The sequence below is a fragment of the Martes martes genome, assembly GCF_963455335.1.
Source record: "Martes martes genome assembly, chromosome: 6".
NCBI classification, from domain to species: Eukaryota; Metazoa; Chordata; class Mammalia; order Carnivora; family Mustelidae; genus Martes; species Martes martes.
The window spans coordinates 79357912-79379235 of NC_137893.1; positions in this window are offsets into that span (position 1 = coordinate 79357912).

Genomic DNA, 21324 nt, shown 5'->3' on the forward strand with positions numbered 1-21324 from the left:
GTCCTCTGGACCTCTACGGAAAGCGCTCAGGGAACAAAAGTTCCCAAAAGCAAACCCGAGCGGATTAATTAGCCCGGCCCCTGGCAAGGGCGGTGCAATTCCGCCTGCGGCAAAGACACTTGAGAATCACTACAACAGGCCCCTCCCCCAGAAGATCAACAAGAAACCCATCCAAAACCAACTTCAGTCACCAAGAACAGCGGAATTCCACAGCAGGAGAAAGCAAATCTTATCTGGACAAAATAACAAGGCGGAAAATCTCACCTCAAAAAAAAGAACAAGAGGCCATACCAAAGGCTGGAGACCTAATCAATATGGACATTGTTAACATGACAGATCTAGAGTTCAGAATGACAATTCTCAAGGTTCTAGCCGGGCTCGAAAAAGGTATAGAAGATATTAGAGAAACCCCTCTCCAGAGAGATAAAAGCTCTTTCTGGAGAAATAAAAGAACTAAAATCTAACCAAGTTGAAATCAAAAAAGCTATTAATGAGGTGCAACCAAAATGGAAGCTCTCACTGCCAGGATAAATAAGGCAGAAGAAAGAATTAGTGACATAGAAGACCAAATGACAGAGAATAAAGAAGCTGAGCAAAAGAGAGACAAACAAATACTAGACCACGAGGAGAGAATTCGAGAGATAAGCGACACCATAAGATGACACAACAATAGAATAATTGGGATTCCAGAAGAAGAAGAAAGAGAGAGGGGAGCAGAAGGTATATTGGAGACAATTATGGGAGAGAATTTCCCTAATATGGCAAAGGGAACAAACATCAAAATCCAGGAGATGCTAAGAAAGCCCCTCAAAATCAATAAAAATAGGTCCACACCTCGTCACCTGATAGTAAAATTTGCAAGTCTTAGCGACAAAGAGAAAATCCTGAAAGCAGCCCGGGAAAAGAAGTCTGTAACATACAAGGGTAAAAACATTAGATTGGCAGTGGACCTATCCACAGAGACCTGGCAGGCCAGAAAGAACTGGCATGATATATTCAGAGCACTAAATGAGAAAAACATGCAGCCAAGAATACTATATCAGGCTAAGCTATCATTGAAAATAGGAGAGATAAAGAGCTTCCAGGACAAACAAAAGCTGAAAGAATTTGCAAACACCAAACCAGCTCTACAGGAAATATTGAAAGGGGTCCTCTAAGCAAAGAGAGACCCTAAAAGTAGTAGATCAGAAAGAAACAGAGACAATATACACTAACAGTCACCTTACAGGCAATACAATGGCACTAAATTCATATCTCTCAATAGTTACCCTGAATGTTAATGGGCTAAATGTCCCAATCAAAAGACACAGGGTATCAGAATGGTTAAAAAAAAAAAAAAAACACATGTATATGCTGCCTACAAGAAATTCATTTTAGACCTGAAGACACCTCCAGATTTAAAGTGAGGGGGTGGAAAACAATTTACCATGCTAATGGACATCAGAAGAAAGCTGGGGTGGCAATCCTTATATCAGATCAATTAGATTTTAAGCCAAAGACTATAATAAGAGATGAGGAAGGACACTATATCATACTCAAAGGGTCTTTCCAACAAGAAGACCTAAAAATCTTAAATATCTATGCCCCTAACATGGGAGCAGCCAACTATATAAACCAATTAATAACAAAATCAAAGAAATACATTGACGGTAATACAATAATAGCAGGGGAGTTTAACACTCCCCTCACTGAAATGGACAGATCATCTAAGCAAAAGATCAACAAGGAAATAAAGGCCTTAAATGACACACTGGACCAGATGGACATCACAGATATATTCAGAACATTCCATCCCAAAGCAACAGAATATACATTCTTCTCTAGTGCACATGGAACATTCTCCAGAATAGACCACATTCTGGGTCATAAATCAGGTCTCAATCGTTACCAAAAGATTGAGATCATTCCCTGCATATTTTCAGACCACAATGCTCTGAAGCTAGAACTCAATCACAAGAGGAAATTTGGAAAGAACGCAAATACATGGAGACTAAACAGCATCTTTCTAAAAAATGAATGGGTCAACCAGGAAATTAAAGAAAAATTGAAAAAAATCATGGAAACAAATGATAATGAAAACACAATGGTTCAAAATCTGTGGGACACAACAAAGGCAGTCCTGAGAGGAAAATTTATAGCGGTGCAAGCCTTTCTCAAGAAACAAGAAAGGTCTCAAATACACAACCTAACCCTATACCTAAATGAGCTGGAGAGAGAACAAAGAAAGCCTAAACCCAGCAGGAGAAGAGAAATCATAAAGATCAGAGCAGAAATCAATGAAATAGAAACTAAAAAAACAATAGAACAAATCAATGAAACTAGGAGCTGGTTCTTTGAAAGAATTAATAAGATTGACAAACCCCTGGTCAGACTAATCAAAAAGAAAAGAGAAAGGATGCAAATAAATAAAATCATGAATGAAAGAGGAGAGATCACAACCGACACCAAAGAAATAAAAACAATTATAAGAACATACTACGAGCAACTCTACGCCAAAAAATTTGACAATCTGGAAGAAATGGATACATTTCTAGAGACATATAAACTACCACAACTGAAGCAGGAAGAAATAGATAACCTGAACAGACCCATAACCAGTAAGGAGATTGAAACAGTCATCAAAAATCTCCAAACAAACCAAAGTCCAGGACCAGATGGCTTCCCAGGGGAATTCTACCAAACACTTAAAGAAGAATTAATTCCTATTCTCCTGAAACTGTTCCAAATAATAGAAATGGAAGGAAAACTTCCAAACTCATTCTATGAGGCCAGCATCACCTTGATCCCAAAACCAAAGATCCCACCAAAAAAGAGAACTACAGACCAATACCCTTGATGAACACAGATGCAAAAATTCTCACAAAAATACTGGCCAATAGGATCCAACAATACATTAAAAGGATTATTCACCACGACCAAGTGGGATTTATTCCAGGGCTGCACGGTTGGTTCAACATCCTCCAATCCATCAATGTGATACAATACATTAATAAAAGAAAGAGTAAGAACCATATGATACTCTCATTAGATGCTGAAAAAGCATTTGACAAAGTGCAGCATCCCTTCCTGATGAAAACTCTTCAAAGTGTAGGGATAGAAGGCACATACCTCAATATTATCAAAGCCATCTATGAAAAACCCACCGCAAATATCATTCTCAATGGAGAAAAACTGAAAGGTTTTCCGCTAAGGTCAGGAACACAGCAGGCATGTCCGTTATCACCACTGCTGTTCAACATAGTACTAGAAGTCCTAGCCTCAGCAATCAGACAACAAAAAGAAATTAAAGGCATCCAAATTGGCAAAGAAGAAGTCAAACTATCACTCTTTGCAGATGATATGATACTATATGTGGAAACCCCAAAAGGCTCCACTCCAAAACTGCTAGAACTTATACAGGAATTCAGTAAAGTGTCAGGATATAAAGTGAACGCACAGAAATCAGTCACATTTCTTTACACTAACAACAAGACAGAAGAAAGAGAAATTGAGGAGTCAGTCCCATTTACAATCGCACCCAAAACCATAAGATACCTAGGAATAAATCTAACCAAAGAGGCAAAGAATCTATACTCAGAAAACTATAAGGTACTCATGAAAGAAATTGAGGAAGACACAAAGAAATGGAAAAATATTCCATGCTCATGGATTGGAAGAACAAATATTGTGAAAATGTCTATTCTACCTAAAGCAATCTACACATTTAATGCAATCCCTATCAAAATCCCATCCATTTTTTTTAAAGAAATAGAACAAATAATCCTAAAATTTATATGGAACCAGAAAAGACCTCAAATAGCCAAAGGAATATTGAAAAAGAAAGCCAAAGTCGGTGGCATCCCAATTCCAGACTTCAAGCTCTATTACAAAGCTGTCATCATCAAGACAGTATGGTACTGGCACAAAAACAGACATATAGATCAATGGAACAGAATAGAGAGCCCAGAAATAGACCTTCAACTCTATGGTCAACTCATCTTCGACAAAGCAGGAAAGAATATCCAATGGAAAAAAGACAGCCTCTTCAATAAATGGTGTTGGGAAATTGGATGGCCACATGCAGCAAAATGAAACTGGATGATTTCCTTATACCACACACGAAAATAGACTCAAAGTGGATGAAGGACCTCAATGTGAGAAAGGAATCTATCAAAATCCTTGAGGAGAACGCAGGCAGCAACCTCTTTGACCTCAACCACAGCAACTTCTACCTAGGAACATTGCCAAAGGCAACAGAAGCAAGGGCAAAAATGAAATATTGGGATTTCATCAAGATCAAAAGCTTTTGCACAGCAAAGGAAACAGTTAACAAAACCAAAAGACAACTGACAGAATGGGAGAAGATATTTGCAAACGACATATCAGATAAAGGGCTAGTATCCAAAATCTATAAAGAGCTTATCAAACTCAATACCCAAAGAACAAATAATCCAGTCAAGAAATGGGCAGAGGACATAAACAGACATTTCTGCAAAGAAGACATCCAGATGGCCAACAGACACATGAAAAAAATGCTCCACATCACTCGGCATCAGGGAAATACAAATCAAAACCACAATGAGATACCACCTCACACCAGTCAGAATGGCTAAAATTAACAAGTCAAGAAATGACAGATGCTGGCGAGGATGCGGAGAGAGGGGTACCCTCCTACACTGCTGGTGGGAATGCAAGCTGGTGCAACCACTCTGGAAAACAGTGTGGAGGTTCCTCAAAAAAGTGAAAATAGAGGGGCACCTGGGTGGCTCAGTGGGTTAAGCCTCTGCCTTTGGCTCGGGTCATGATCTCAGGGTCCTGGGATCGAGCCCCACATCGGGCTTTCTGCTCAGCGGGGAGCCTGCTTCTCCCTCTCTCTCTGCCTGCTGCTCTGCCTACTTGTGATTCTATCTCTCTCTCTGTCAAATAAATAAAATAAAATCTTTAAAAAAAAAAAAAACTGAAAATAGAGCTACCCTATGACCCAGCAACTGCACTACTGGGCATATATCCTAAAAATACAAACGTGGTGCTCTGAAGGGGCACATGCACCCGAATGTTTATAGCAGCAATGTCCACAATAGCCAAACTGTGGAAAGAGCCTAGATGTCCATCAACAGATGAATGGATCAAGAAGAAGTGGTATATATACACAATGGAATACTATGCAGCCATCAAAAGACATGAAATCTTGCCATTTGCGACAACATGGATGGAACTAGAGGGTATCATGCTTAGCGAAATAAGTCAATCGGAGAAAGACAACTATCATATGATCTCTTTGATATGAGGAAGTGGAGATGCAAGGCGGGGGGGGGTTGGGGGGAGGTAGGAAAAGAAAAAATGAAAAGATGGGATTGGGAGGGAGACAAACCATAAAGGACTCAATCTCCAAAAACAGACTGAGGGTTGCTGGGGGGAGCGGGGACGGGAGAGGGTGGTGGGGAAATGGACATTGGGGAGGGTATGTGCTATGATGAGTGCTGTGAAATGTGTAAACCTGGCGATTCACAGACCTGTACCCCTGGGGATAAAAATACATTATATGTTTATTTAAAAAAATAATAAAATAAATAAAATAAAATAAAATAATGTAGATGTGTGGGGCACCTGGGTAGCTCAATGGGTTAAGCCTCTGCCTTCGCTCAGGTCATGATCTCAGGGTCTTGGGATCGAGACCCGCATTGGGCTCTCTACTCAGCAGGGAGCCTGCTTCCCCCTCTCTCTCTGCCTGCCTCTCTGCCTACTTGCAATCTTGGTCTCTCCAATAAATAAATAAAATATTTAAAACAAAAATAATGTAGATGTGATTTTTAAATATGTTGTTTCAAGTATATGCAATCCAGTAAATAAAGAAGTGAAGAATCTTTCTATTATAATATCTCTTAAAATTTATCTCAACAAAATAAAGCATACAACCTAATTATCTATTAAAGGTGTATGTTAAGCTTTGAGTACAGTAGCCTAGTACAAAATGAAGCTACCAATGTTTTCCGTCAATACAAATCATCTACAAATTGGAAAAGAATTTTATTTTTCCCTTACAAAATAATGATCTTTTTAATTATTCAAATTTGTGGTGCATCTACATAAAAAATCTATATACTAACCCACCAGGCTGCAGTATTATAGAACTTATTTATTTATTTAAAGAACTTTAGAATACAATCATGTCTTGCACATTTTAAATCTGCTAGTATCTCTATAGTTAGATGTCTTCCACCTCTATGATAATCCTATAGTTCTTAACTTTAGAGGACATTCTTAGTTGAAGTCAGTGCTAACCACATCCATCACCTTATCAAGATGCCTCTGTGTAAAAATCAATTATATAGTTTAAGAGGAATATAGCTGCCTTTCCTAAGAATTCATTTCACATGAATGATTTCATTTAAAATGACTTAATTAAAAATTATATTGCAGTGATTCCATCTCCAAATTTTTCTCAAATTCTTGGTCATTAAAATATATTTAGTACCCAGTAAAAAAAAAATCAATAATTTTTTTCTTCTTATGAATCTTAATTACAGTTGTTCAGTTGTAAGAGTAAATAAAAGTGAGCCTACTTTATTATGATAAATAAACTACATATGGTTAATATGTTTTGATTCATACAGTTAAAATGCTACCTATCAATATTGCAGAAACATAAAGAAGTTTATATAAGCAGATAAATTCAACTTTTTAAAGCTGGTAAAGAAAGAAAAGTTTAAATTGTTTACAATTTAGGTTTTTGAGTGACTATAGAATATTAAGTGTGATTAACTAAGTATGAGTCATTAAACATTTCCCCTAAATACAGTAGGGGTTGACATGTTTAGATATTGTATTTTAACAATTAATGGTTCAAGTCACAGAACTTTTTTTTTAACTTTTTTTTTTACTTTTTAATTTTCTTATTTAGAACATTATTCTAGAACATGAGAATTAGGAAAATTCTACAGTGTGTCTTTCCATTTCTAACTTAGGTTGATGCCAACTTTTTGTTTAGTATGATGCGTGATCAGGTGACTATGTAATTTTTCATTCTTTACTGTTAAAAATGTTTATTTTAAAAATTTATTTCCTATTTAACCTAAAATGGACCATTTTTATGGATGTAAGCATGATAAAAATACAAAATATCTTGAGATTGTGTAGTCTTAAATAGAATTGCTCTGATATACATATGTATCTGATACATATAAATCTAATATTAAATTCAGTAATAGTTATCTAAAATTCAAATGTAATAAAATATCCTAACAGATTTCTGAAATGATGTTCTAACTCTGAATACTGCTAGTCACATGATAGATTCCTGGGCTTTTGAGTCACTTAATAAATGCCTCTGGGATGCTTACCACTAACCATAATGCCACCCCATGTAAAGTTTTTCTGGGTAACTGGACACATAACCACAGAGGAAACTAAGCAAGAACAAATAATAATTAAGTTGCTTTATCACTTATAAATGTACAAATATTAATATACTGTTGATAAGAATACACTATACAACCATTATAACGAAGTGTTAATGGTAGCATTGTGTTGACTGAAATGGCAGACACAGACACCACTGTGGTAAATCACGTAGCTTTTATGCATTTAAAAAATTCATAATAAAGTCAGTACTGTCTCATATGAGGTAAGCTGTATAACTCTACATCTCACATGTATGACCTGGAACCAGGGACTGTGGGGACAATGAAAATGGAAATTCTTCTCAAAAAGCAGAATTAAGAATTATCTGATTGACTAATCATGGCATATACCCAATGTAATGGAATGAAGTCTTCCCAGTTCTTATCTAGTAGGATTTGGTGTGCTATGCACTAAATTTTGCCGAGTTTTTCACATTCCCCCTTGTTTCCGAGTGAGTTTTTACTCTGTATGTGCTGTTTCTGCTCAACCTTGTATTTGGGGATATTGTGCAGAAGATAAATCCTATACTAGTTTATGTGTCACTTTAGAGGGCCAAACTCTAGACATATAGGCAGGATTGAGCACTACATAGAGATCCTAGACTTGAGTTGGATGCAATATTTTGGAGATAACTTTAAGCAAATTGTCATGTGGCAGTTTCTTGAAATAATTTCTCAGGCGGCAACTAGCACATGCCTCATACCCTGTCTTTTGCCATGTCTTAATCCTTATCTTTGGACTGTAAATATTAGTCTTGGAGCCCATCTTTCATGAAGATAATGGGTATAACAAGAGATTGTGGTATAGAAAGATTCAAGTGGTTTGGCTCTCTGGGGAATAGGTGGAACAGATTTTTCATATCAACCTATTTCCAAGTTGTTACATAAGAGAAAAAAACTTCTATGAGGCTAAGCCAATGTTATTTTTATTCCCACTGCTCATATCTAAATCTAATCCTAACTGATAACATCAATCATGCAATAAGAAACAGAGAATATCACAACTACAATAAAATCAATAATATATAAGCAATTAGCACGTGCAATTAAATTATAAATCAAAAATAAAAAGTTAATTTAAAAATCTCCAATATGTCAACTTTAATATATACTTCCTTAAAATTTGTAAGTAAAAGAAGATATGACAATAGTAAATAAAAAAAATTAAATGACTGGTAATGAGAGTTCTATTATGAAAAATCTGGGATTTTTCACTTATTAAAAAATAAGAAAGATTAAGAGTACATTAATGAAAGAATGATCAAATAAATTCAAATTAAATCTAAGTAAAACATTTATAAAAACACAGAAAGAGAGAAAGGTAAAATATAGAAGAGTGATAAATGATCAAGAAAACACAAAACTATTTCTCTGAAACATACAATATATTTTAAAAAATCCCTCACTAGTACAACCCTGAAACATTAAAGGATGAATAAATAAGTGACATAAGGATTGAATAATAAGTCATAATTAAAAATAAGATTTTTAAATATAGGAAATTATGAGATATTATTTTAAGGAAATAATGAGGTACCAAACTGGCCCATATTTATAAGAAAACCTCAAAAACAATAACAAAGGAAAATAATAAAAGTACATTCAAATATCTACCTCTCAAAAGATAACAGGAAAAATGTCTTAAAGGCAATTTCTGCTATATTAATACAGATAGATTTTGGTACATAATTAATACCTTTCACACTTCTACATGTATGCAAAAATATTATAATGTAGAAATAATCCAAGAGGATCAGTAAATACAAGTTTCTTATGGTGATGGAACGCATCTTATGGTATCTTTTTAAAAATTATGAGAACAAAGATGTTTTCTTTTTATCTACACTACACATTACACTGAAAACCATAAAGTATAACTTAATAAAGAAATAGATCATATCGTTGTCATTCATTTAAGAGAAAAACTTTTTTAAAAAGAATGAAGAATAAACTAATTTAATATCTAAAACCTCTAGGATTTTATAGATATTTATAAATAATTATGTATAAAAGCAGACATTTTGCCACATGTTGAAAAATTAGTCAGCTTTCAAAATGAGTCTTTCTGCTCACTAGATGCTATAAAACCCAAGTTTCACAATGACATTTATAATCATGATTTTTAGGAGGACACCCTTTTTCTCAAACTAAGCTCCACTAATTTGCTCTCATGATTAACTGCCATATTATAACTCTGGGTTAGATTGCTCAAGGATAAGATTGGTAGGATGTCAGAGGAAGAGTGCAAACATTTTGATTCTTTTTTTTTTTTTATTGCTCTTAGAATAATTTAGAGTTGAGAAAACCAAACTTTATTTCAGGAAAATCCAGTAGAGAATCTGAGTATTATTTTGACCACTCTTGATATATTCACTTAGGAAAAACACATATATATGTTACCTTTCATCATTCTTTTTTGTTTATTTCTTTATGATCAAAATTATATTCTTCCACTAAACATCTTCTCTAACGAGTTAGATAGTGGTCCAGAGAAAAGAGGCATGGTGCTGGTGGGCAGACAGCACTTTTGAAGACAATGTTGTATGAAAGATGGTAATTGTTATATAGCTCTGTATGGAGTCCTCGGTTTTTACTTGAAGTCGACAGATATACGAGCGTTTGCTATTGTGCCCAGCAAGATAAACACTTGCAAAAATAAATTGGTGCTATATGAAAATTTAAAAATCACAAAAACATTAAAAGCACCTTTTTAAATTAATTTAATAGCCTGTCATGTGGAAATACCTCACACAGTTCACATGAACTTTATATGACTGCAAAACTGTCAGAATTTATTTGAAGAAAATGTGTATTAGCAAATAACAGGTTTAGAATAATTACAGCCAAGTGATAATTATATACAATATTAAAGGATTTTAAAAATGTTTTTTAAAGCAGTGTTACATAAATTCAGCTCTCTGTAGTCATCAAGTATATCTCTATATGGGAGAATAAAATGTGCTTAGTTTTATAGAAGATAAATTGCAATATACAAGAAATATTTGGAAAATTATATTTATCTTTTAACTTTTTAGCTTTAAGTATTATTCCAAATCTATTCTTATCACAATCTGTATGCCTCAGTTGATAAGTTAGATGCTTTTCTTGGATATCAAGTTGGATAATTTGCTAGTAATAAGCCGGTGTATAGTAGTGAGTACCTTTATGCCTCCCACAAGAAGTCATTCGAACGTCAAACTCAAACACACTGTGTTAGAATAGTTTTTTCACATCGCTCTTTTTTATGTATTTAATTTTCACATATTAATTTGCAAATCACTTATCCTAAGATTTGAGTTACATGCATAATATGTTAATATCATTGATCCTATTATGATGATGAGAGTTTCAAATGTAGATTCTAGTGAAGATGCAGGTATAAAGTCTTTCCAAGATATTCACTGAAATGAATGAAAGGAGAAAAACTAGAGATATGTAAATCTCATCCATTTTAAAACTAGCAAATAAAACATCATTTTACAAATAATGAGGAGTAACTCTAATATCTAGTGAAATTAAATCAGTTGGGAAAAAGAAATTGTGAATTAACAATTTCTCTACTTATAGGAGGATGTGCTATAATATAATCATATGTATTTCTAAAACACCCATTTGTATCCTTTTGTTACAAGCATAAGTCAGAGGACTTGTCAAAATAAGAGACTATGGCAATCACGCCATACCCCATTACCAAATTATGAATCAGCTCTGGCATCAAGAATAAAAAAAGAAAGTATACAATTATATTTAGCCATATATTCTTGCCCCTGCCCAATTGTAAAACTGAAGTGTGAAGATGAGGGAAGATGAGGGAAGATAAAAGGAGAGTCAAAGAATAAAATTTGACCAAGCTTTATAGTTGCTCTGCCATAAATGGATATGCACAGAAAAATATATCCATAAAATAAGATCCACAAAATAAGAGCACATGGTATGGTACTTCAACCTAATTCAATTTCTTGCTTAAGTAACTAGTTCACTCAAAACCAGAGACAAAAACAAAAAGAAAGTTAACAAGAACTCAAATGGGGTAGGAGTTACAGGGACAGAGTAGGACACGGTGGGCAGAGAAACAAAGGGGAAGTGATTTCAGTATAAAGAAGAATCATATAGAAACAAAGTATACTGAATGCAATGGACTTTATATAATAATGTTTCTTTTTCCTCATAGAATACTGAATGACAAAACTCACTTAAATCTCTAATACCAAAAGAATAGTGTTAATTCTAAAGAATAAGCTAATGAGGCTAATGGGATCTAGATATATTTTTCTTCATTCAAGTATCATGAAAAATATGCAGGGAATAAAGTATGCAAGAACAAAAAAAGAACATATATTATGTAGAAATTGATAGTGACCAGAGTTTTTTGTTTGTTTGTTTTTAAGATTAATTTATTTATTTCAGAAGGACAGTGTGTGGGGGGGCGGGTAGGGAGAGAGAGAGAGAGAGAATCCTCAAGTAGACTCCACACTGAGCACAGAACCTAACTCAGGGCTCCATCCAAGGACCCTGAGATCATGACCTGAGCCAAAATCAAGAATAGGCACTTAATGGACTGAGGCACCCAGGTGCCCCATGACCAGTCTTTTTAAATTGCATATCTGAAGCAAATATTTCTACATTTCAAGTTCTTATTCACTGATTTCATTTGGTTATTCCATGCATATTTTTAGCATATTCTGACATAGTGATAGGGTCTGGTCATCGTACAAGGAGCAAAATCAGACAGGCCTTTCCTACATGTAACTTTACTTCTAACAAACATATAAATGTAAAGAACACTGAAATAAGTCTATAAAGGAGAAATACTATTCTAAGTGCACAAAAGGGGGATTTAGCCTTTTTTAGAATGAGAAAGCGGGGATGGGACTTAGTTATAAAACTGGGAGAAGGAAAGAAAATTCCAGATAAATGATTAATTCTTTATTCTAACAACTGTAAATAAGAATGAAACAAATCTTAGAATTCCTCAAAGTGTATGATTCTTCATCTATTTCTTCATATATTGAGGGGACCCACCCCTCCAATGAAAACCAAGATATAATTTTCAATAATGTTCAGTTCCAGCAACACCTAAGTTAAGTGTTAGGAATCTGCCCCTCCCCCTCCTCACAATCACACTCTCTTTTTCTCTCTCTCTCTCTCTCTCTCTCTCATAAATTAATAAAATCTTTAAAGAGGAAAAAAAAAAAAAGAAACTTGAAGTTGGGAGACATCAGCAAGATGATGAAAGAAGAAGCCCAGCCCTCCTTTTCCTCATAGACACAATTATTCAACACCAATATATGGACCAGTCCTCTCTGGGAAAAATCCAGAGATCAGTTGAGAGCCTCCTACACCCCCAAGCAAGCATGAAAACAGGCATATTTAAGCTGATAGGAAAATTTATGGAGCATTCTCTCCATAATCTGTCTCCCAGGCACAGCACCACATAATCAGGAGGAAATTCTGAGCTCTAGCTTCTCCCAAAGGAGAGAGAGGACTAGATAACACACCCCAAAAATTCTGACTCTTCAAGGGACTGTCCAAGTAACTGGTTTCTGTCATGCCTGAATCTGAGCACTGACAAGAAAGGGCCCCTTGCTAGGAGCTGCTGAGAACATAGGAAACAATCTGGACTATACACACACTTACTGGCTATATTACCTCCCCCAATTTATTGCATAAAACAGCCAGCAAATATTCCCAATATGTGTTCCCTCTGAGAAAAGAAAGCATTGGAATACTCATGTGACATTCTAGCTTTCTAGGAGCTGCCAAAGGGATAAGGTTCTGAATCACCTACCTTACAGCATTCACAGGACTTGGCATGCTCTACCTGGCTCACAGCCACTGAGAACAAAGGTAGCAGTTTGGTGTAGTATGCGGTTACCACCAGATCCCCTGTCCCTGATCAGGAAAATTCAGTCTCTAGCATATCTAGGCAGGGAAAGAGAACACTGAAACACTCATTCAACATTCAGATTTCACAGGGGGCTGCCCAAGGGACTGGTTTCTTTCTGATCTGTCTCAGAGTACTGATGGGAAATAAAGAAATCTAGATGCCTGGAGGCTGCTGAGAACTCAAAAAATTTAAAAAGAAAAAAAGAAAAAAGAAAAAAAAAGAGTTGAGCAGTGTGCTGCTGCTTCAGAGGATCCTCAGTACAGCAGACAGACATGGGAACAAAGATTATGTACTCCTTAAAAAGAAACCAGAAAATCCCTTTAATCAGGAATTTATATGTGTAAATCTAGACAAGACATGGTCACAGAAAATATATGAGAGACTGTAAGAATCTCAAACAGGGCTGATTGGCAAAAGGCTTTCCTCGTATGAAGCTAATCCACAGAGACTGGGGAAAATGGCTGTTTTTTCAAATGTGCAAACACCAATACAAAGTGTCAAGGAAAATGAAGATATAGGGAAAAATAGTCAAAAGGAAAAAAAAAAAAGAAAAAGAAATCTACAAAAGCTGACCCTAAAGAAATGAAGATATTTTAATTGCTTGACAAAGAACTCAATATAACTCCCAAAATGCTCATTGAAATCAGAAAAATTATGTATGAAAAAAATTAGTATTTCAACAAAGAGTTAGAAAATATTAAAAAAAAAACAAAGAGAAATTGTGAAGCTGAGGAATAAAACTGCTCTTGGGGAAAAAAAAATCACTAGAGGAATAAAGAGCAAATAAGAGTAAGCAGAAGAATCAGTGATTTCAAATATAGGTCATTTGAAATGATCGAGTCATAGAGGAGCAAAAAGAAAAAGAATGAGAAATAGTTCAGAACACCTACGAAACTAATAGGACACCATCAAGTGGGCCAATACATACATTACAGGAACCCAAAGAGAAGAGAGAGAAGGGAGAAGAAAGTTTATTTAAAGAAATAATGACCAAAACTTCCTATTACCTGGGGAAGAGAATGGACACTAAGGTTCAAGAAGGCCAAAAACTCTCTAACGAGGAACCTAAAGAAATCCATGTAGAGATGTGTTTTTCTCAGTGTCAAAATTCAAAGAAAAAGAAAATTTTGGAAGCCTCAAGGGTAAAGTGACTTAAAAAATTAAAAATACAATTACCATATGATGTAGCAACTCCATTTGTGAATATTTATCCAAATTTAAATTATGATCTTGAGATATTTGCATTCCCATGTTTATTGTAACGTTATTCAAACATCCAAGATGTAGAAACAATCTTAATGTCCTTAATGGATGAATAAAGAAAATATGATATATACATATAATTTAACACAAATCAGCTTTAAAAAGAAAAAAGAAAAAAAGGAAAATGGTTAAATCAATTTGTTAAGGTTTGTTTTATATCCCAGAATATGGCCTATCATGGTTAATGTTCCTACTGAGCTTGAGAAGAATGAGTACACTGCTGCTGTTGCATGAAGTAGTCTATAAATGTCAATTCTATCCAGGTGACTGATAGCATTATTGATTTCAGCTCTGTCTTTACTGATTTTTCTGTCCATTAGAGCTGATAAAGAGATGTTGAAATCTCCAAGTGTCATAGTTCATTTAGGCTGCTATAGCAAAATACCATTCTGGGTAGCTTAGAAACAATAGAAATATATGCCTTATAGTTCTGGTGGCTGGATGTCCAAGATCAAGGAGTCAGCATGGTCATGTTCTCCAGTGAGGGTCATCTTTTTGGTTCATAACCATTGTCTTCTTGCTGTGTCCTCACAAGGTAGAAGGAGCTAGCAATCTCTCTGGAGGTCATTTTATAAGCACTACTTGCATTCATGAGAGCTCCAACCCCCATGACTTAAACACCTCCCAGTGTCCTCACCTACTAACACCATCATGCAGCCATTAGGAGTTGAAAATGTGAATTTGGCAGAGGGTGGGGGGGGGTGGCAGAGTGGGGGGAGGTGGTGGACATAAAAAATTCAGACCACAGCACCAAGTATGATAGTGGCTTCATCTATTCCATTTTGCAGTTCTGTTAGTTTTTGCCTTACAGAAGTTAGTTTTGATTTGTTAATCAAATTTTTTGTTTTGATTTGTTAAGTGCACAAATATTAAAGATTATTATGTCTTCTTAGAAAATTGAACTTCTTTATCAATATGTAGGGTCCTTCTGAACCCCTTATAACTTGTCCTTCTTTGACATTTGTTCTGTCTGAAATTAATATAGCTATGCCTATTTTCTCTGATTAGTGTTAGCAGGTATATGTTCCTCCATCCATTTACTTTAAATTTATATGTGACCTTATATTTAAAGTGGATATCTTATAGACCACTATAGTTGGGTCTTGTTTTTTCATCCACTATGACAATCTCTGCCTTTTAGTTGGTGCATTTAGACCATTAACTCTCAAAGTGATCATTGATAGAGTTGGATTAATATCTATCATATTCACATATTGTTTTCTATTTATGTCCTTGTTCTTTATTCATAGTCATCTACTCTTTTGTTACCTTTTATGGTTTCAGTTGAGCATTTTATATGACTTCAGTTTTTCTTAATTCTTAGCATATTGTTTATACTAATTTTTAACTTTTTTTTAGTGTTTTCCAGTGTATATATATTTGTAATTATTATATCTTTCCATTGAATTGACTTTTATCATTATGTAAAGACTTTCTTTGACTCATAGACAATTTTTAATTAATTTTTAATATATATAAGTGTATATACCCATGCTTTTGGTTACCATTTATATGGAATATCTTCATCCATCCCTTCACTTTTAGCCTGCATGTGTTTTTAAATCTAAAATGGTTATCTTGTAAACAGCATATAGTTGGATTTTTTAAAACCTGTTCTACCAGTCTATATTTTCATTGTTGAGTTTTATCTATTTGTATTTAAAGTAATTATTGGCTTACATTAATTGATTTATGTTTAAAGTAGATTACCTAAAGATTTATCATTGTTTTATTGTTTTCTGTAAGACTTGAAGCTCTTTTGTTTCTCTCTTTCTCTCTTATTTTCTTCCTTTATGATTTGAGATTTTTTACATGTGTGAGAAATAATTATTTTTTCTTTATCTTTTTTGTATCTGCTAGGTTTTTTCCTTTGTGTTTACTATTAGGAATGAGTAAAACTCTCAATTGTAGCAGTAGTTTTGAACTAATAACAATTTAAGCTCAGCCACACAAAAAACGTCCAGACTTTTAGTCCCCCAACACACTTTACTTAAATAATGTCAGAATTTACTTCATTTTAGATTCTCTATCTATACTATATTATAATTATAACCATTTTTTGGTTATAGTTATTCTTAAAACTTTTGTCTCTTACTCTTTATAATAAGATTAAAAGTGATTTATGAGCCACCCTTACATTATTAAATGATTTCTGTATTTATCAATGTATTTCCTTTTACCAGGGAGATTTAAACTTTCATGTACTTTCATGTTGCTGCTTAGCATACTTTCATTTCAACTTAAAGAACTCCCTTAAGCCCTTTTAGTAAGGTAGAACCTGTGGGTAGTTTACTACCTCAGTTTTTGTTTGGTAAAGTCTATTTCTCCTTTATTTTTTTAAAGGACGATTTTGCTAGGTATAATATTCTTGTTTGGTAGCTTTTTTTTTCCTTTCAGTACTTTTAATATATCATTACATTCTTTTCTAGTCTGCAGTATATTTGCTGTGAAATCAACGGATAGTTTTTTTAGGGGTACCTTTGTATTTAATGAATCACTCCTCTCTTTCTGCTTTTAAAATTCCCCTTGTCTTTGACTTTTGACAATTTAAGTATAATCTACCTTGCTATAGACCTCTTTATCTTTAATCTATTTGGGGAGTCTTGGGCTTTATGAATTTGGAGGTCCATCTACCTCTCAAATATTTTATTTTGGGCCATTATTTCTTTGAATATCCTTTTGCTCCTTTCTTTTTTGTCTTTTATAATTCATATATTAGTTTATTTGTTGTGATTCTATAAGTCCCATAGACTTTCTTCACTTTTTCATTCTTTTTTTTTTCTTTTTGTTCCTCTGACTAGGTAATTTTGAATAACCTGTCTTTAGTTTATTAATTCTTATGTTTGACTGAGTCTACTGTTGAACTTGTCTAATTGAATTTTTTCAGTTCAGTCATTGTGTTCTTTAGCTCCAAAATTTCTATTGGTTCTTTCTCAATGGTTTCTATCACTTTGAGCTTCAATTTTCTTCATGTATTGTTTTCCTGATTTAATTTAGGTGTGTACATGTCTTGCAGATCCAAGCTATTTTGAGATGATTATTTTGAATTTTTTGTCAAGAAGTTCATAGATTTCTATTTCCTTCAGGTTAGTTACTAGAGTTTTATCTTGTTCTTTGGTGGTGTTATGTTTGCCCAGTTCTTTTTGATATTTATAGTATTTTGATGGTGTCTATACATTTGAAGAACTAGGCACTTCTTCAAGTCTTTATAGACTGGCTTCAGCAGGCAAAACTCTTCACCAGTCAGCATGGCCAGAGATTCTGAGTGGATCAGCTGGGAGAATGTAGGTTTGTTTGTAAGGTCCACAGGCAGTTAGTATTGATGCCTAAATCTATAGCGGAGAAGGCCTGGTATCTGGGTCTACTGGGCCAGCCTAGAGCCAGAATCCACAAAGGTGGTCTTGAGATTGAGGTCCATGGCAAAGTCATACAGTCATCTGGCTCTTTTTCCCCCATAGATGAACCTTTGGGGGAGGGGATCTCTCTTAGTATTACACTATATGGTCTCTAAAGTGAAACTGTCCTTCTTATTCTCTTCAATGTGCCTTCTCTCACTTCTGTTTTCCACCTGGTTGCTGTATCATTCACCTTGATTCTTGTGAAGGTATTTTTTTGTGAAGGTATTTTTTTCCACTGAGGCTTTTCAAATTGGTGTTTCTATGGGGTGAATGAGGGCTGGAATTTTCTATCTGGCAACATCCTGAAGTCATTCCTTATTGCTTTTCCTATCTTTGTCAAAGTAATGGAGATGTGAGAATAAAGAATCAGTACACTAGAAAGATTAGTAAAAATTACCTAATCTTGGGGTGCCTGGGTGACTTAGTTAAGCATCTGCCTTTGGCTTAGGTCATGATCCCAGGGTCCTGGGATCGAGTCCCAAATGTGGATCTTTGCTCAGCAGGGAGCCTGCTTCTCCTTCTCCCTCTACCTGCTGCTCCTTCTGCTTGTGTTCTCTCTCAGTCAAATAAATACATTAAAAAATCTTTTTTTAAAAAATTAACAAATCCTTCCATAAAAGAAACACAAATAATGAACAAGGCCTCAGAAGTTTGTTAGACAATATCAAATGATACAATATTTGTGTAACTGAAAACTCAGGAGTAATATAAAATAAAGAGAATATATAGTTAATGAAATAATGACTATAAACTTTTAATGAAAATATTATTTGAAGAAACAAAAATCTTTATTTTTATAATTCCATTTATTTAAATAATTGTTTTAAATAAATTTAATTAAATAAATAGATAAGCAAACAGATAAATTAAATATGCTAATGAATCAACAATGTCATAAAACAGAATGAAGATTTACTTCATAAAGAAATGGCAAAGTGGCATGAGGATTCTTTAGGGAGGGTAACAGAATTGTTCTTGATTACATTGGTGGTTTCACAGGTATGTGTTTCTGTCAAAATTCATTGAATTATATATTTTAAATGTGCACAACCTATTGTATATAAATTATACTTTAATAAATTACAGAAAATAAAAGTGAATAATTATCAAGAGTATGAGTAGTTTATACACAACAGAATTATTTAAATAGCCATATAAGTTATAAGATTTCCAATTTTATAAATAATTTAAGAAATTCAATTTTTGAAATAATCACATTTATTTTTTTCATTGAGTAGGTTTTCAAAATTAAAATGTGATAATATTTGCTTATGGAGTATGATAAATATATGCTATTATGCAGTATTAGTTAACACTGTATTATTTATATTGTGAACTTGCATATTACCTAAAGTTAAAAAGATATACAAGGATACATACAGTTATTCACTGGGTTTTTTGTAGTAGAAAAAGAAAAACCTAAATGCACACTAACAAGATAGTGATTAAATACATTATAGCTTATAAAGTGGGAAACAGTGAAAGCATGGGTAAGGAGTTTACATTGCATGCCTTTGTTCTTCCACTGGGATGTGTATAGTATATGCAAATTATGTAAACTTTCTGTTTCAGCTTTTGTAAAATGGGAATGACAGTACCTACTTTTAGAATAGCTACATAGGTGCTCCATGTTGATCCTATTCTTCTTCCTCCTCCTCCTCCTCTTCTTCGTCTTGTCATGATCATCATCATCACCACTATTATTATTTGCATGGAATGGCTTGCAGTCAGTGTGTTCAAAATATATTAGGACATTTAAATAATGTGTCAAACAATTATGGTATCATAAAGAAGTGTGAAAATAAAGAGATGTGTTGATATATATAAAGACATAGAAGTTATCTCCAATAGGAATATCAAGTAATATCCCAATAATTATTGGGATAAATAATTTGCAGTTTTATTAAAGTTCCTCTGTGAGCATACTATATAATGTGTTATGTGTAATACATTTTATATAATTATATAATTTTACATAATTTTTCAAAAAGAAAAATTCTGGATGTGTTCAAAACTAGAAGCAATGATTGCCATTGAGAACTCTATTCTAAGAAATACTTAAGATTTTACTTGTTCATAATTTCTAATGTTGTCTAAATGAAGATATATTAATATTTGTAATAAGAAAAATATTCTAAACATTATATGAATCAGTGCCTGCATAGCTGGCTGGAGTTTGGAGAGAAAGGAGAAAATATTTTAAAGCAATCTTAGTTCCAGGGCAGTCATTTTAATCTGCAGTAATTGACGTTTCCCCAGTTTAGGCTGTTCTGTATTTGCACATTGCTTAAAACAAATGATGAACACTCACTAGGTAAGCAGATAATCTAGGAAAGTGAGTCTGAACTCTCAGAAATTAAGACAGTTAATAAAACTAATCATAGTTGTGACAATTTCATTTATTTGTCCTCTTGTTAAGACAGGGGCTGCCCAGTTCAGAATACTGATTCAATTTATGCCTTCACAGAAAATTTTCATCAGTCTAAAAGTGTTCGTATATCTCTAAAAATCCCAATCTCACAATTTTCAACTAGCAGTCGTTAGCAGAGTTGCCCTGTTATAGGAGGGTGTGCCTCCACTGGCATCTGTAACATTTACTGAGTTGCTATCCCTTTGTACCAGACATCAATGCTGCAATAAAGAAAAGACTCAATATGTGTCCTAAAGGAATTTATCATCTATTTAGAGTATTAACATTTGAAAAAAACAATGTAGGTAAAATAAGTTAAGGGTAAAATAACTGTGTACGCATTACTACCAGAAAACTTGGGGAGCAAATAGATCTATGCCAATAATGATGGAAGGGAGGGATTTAAAATATTTTACAAAAAGATGGCTTTTGAGTTGTCTCTTGAAAAAATGATAAAGCTGAATATGAAATTTCTCAGTGAGGGAAAAAAGAGCTTATAAAAATGTAGATACAAGAGAGATGATAATATCTTTGGGACTTGAAAAGTATTAATGCATGCAAATAATTTCGGAGTTGTATAAGTAGGATCAGCAATAGATTGTTTGCTAAGAGATCTTTGGTAACATAATTGTATAAATAATGATTCTGTAAACAATTTGTTTTAAGTTTCTTTTCTCAGTGATAGTTGGAATCAAGACATAATGGAGAATTTTTAAATAACCATTTGAAGCCTTGCAGATGGGAAAAATTAGACTCAAAATACAAATATATTTAGTTTCTTTGTCTGACTTAATCTTGATTTCCAGGTGCCACCATGACTTCTTTGGCAAGTGAAGTGACAAATAAGCTTGGTTAGTGGACTAATCATTTAACTAGATTTTCTTTTTTATAGTTTCTATTCAATTGCTTTTTAAATGATAGATCATTAAGTTTCATTTCTGGTTTTGTTTGCTACTATTTATAAGGAATTGAATATAGAAGAATAGC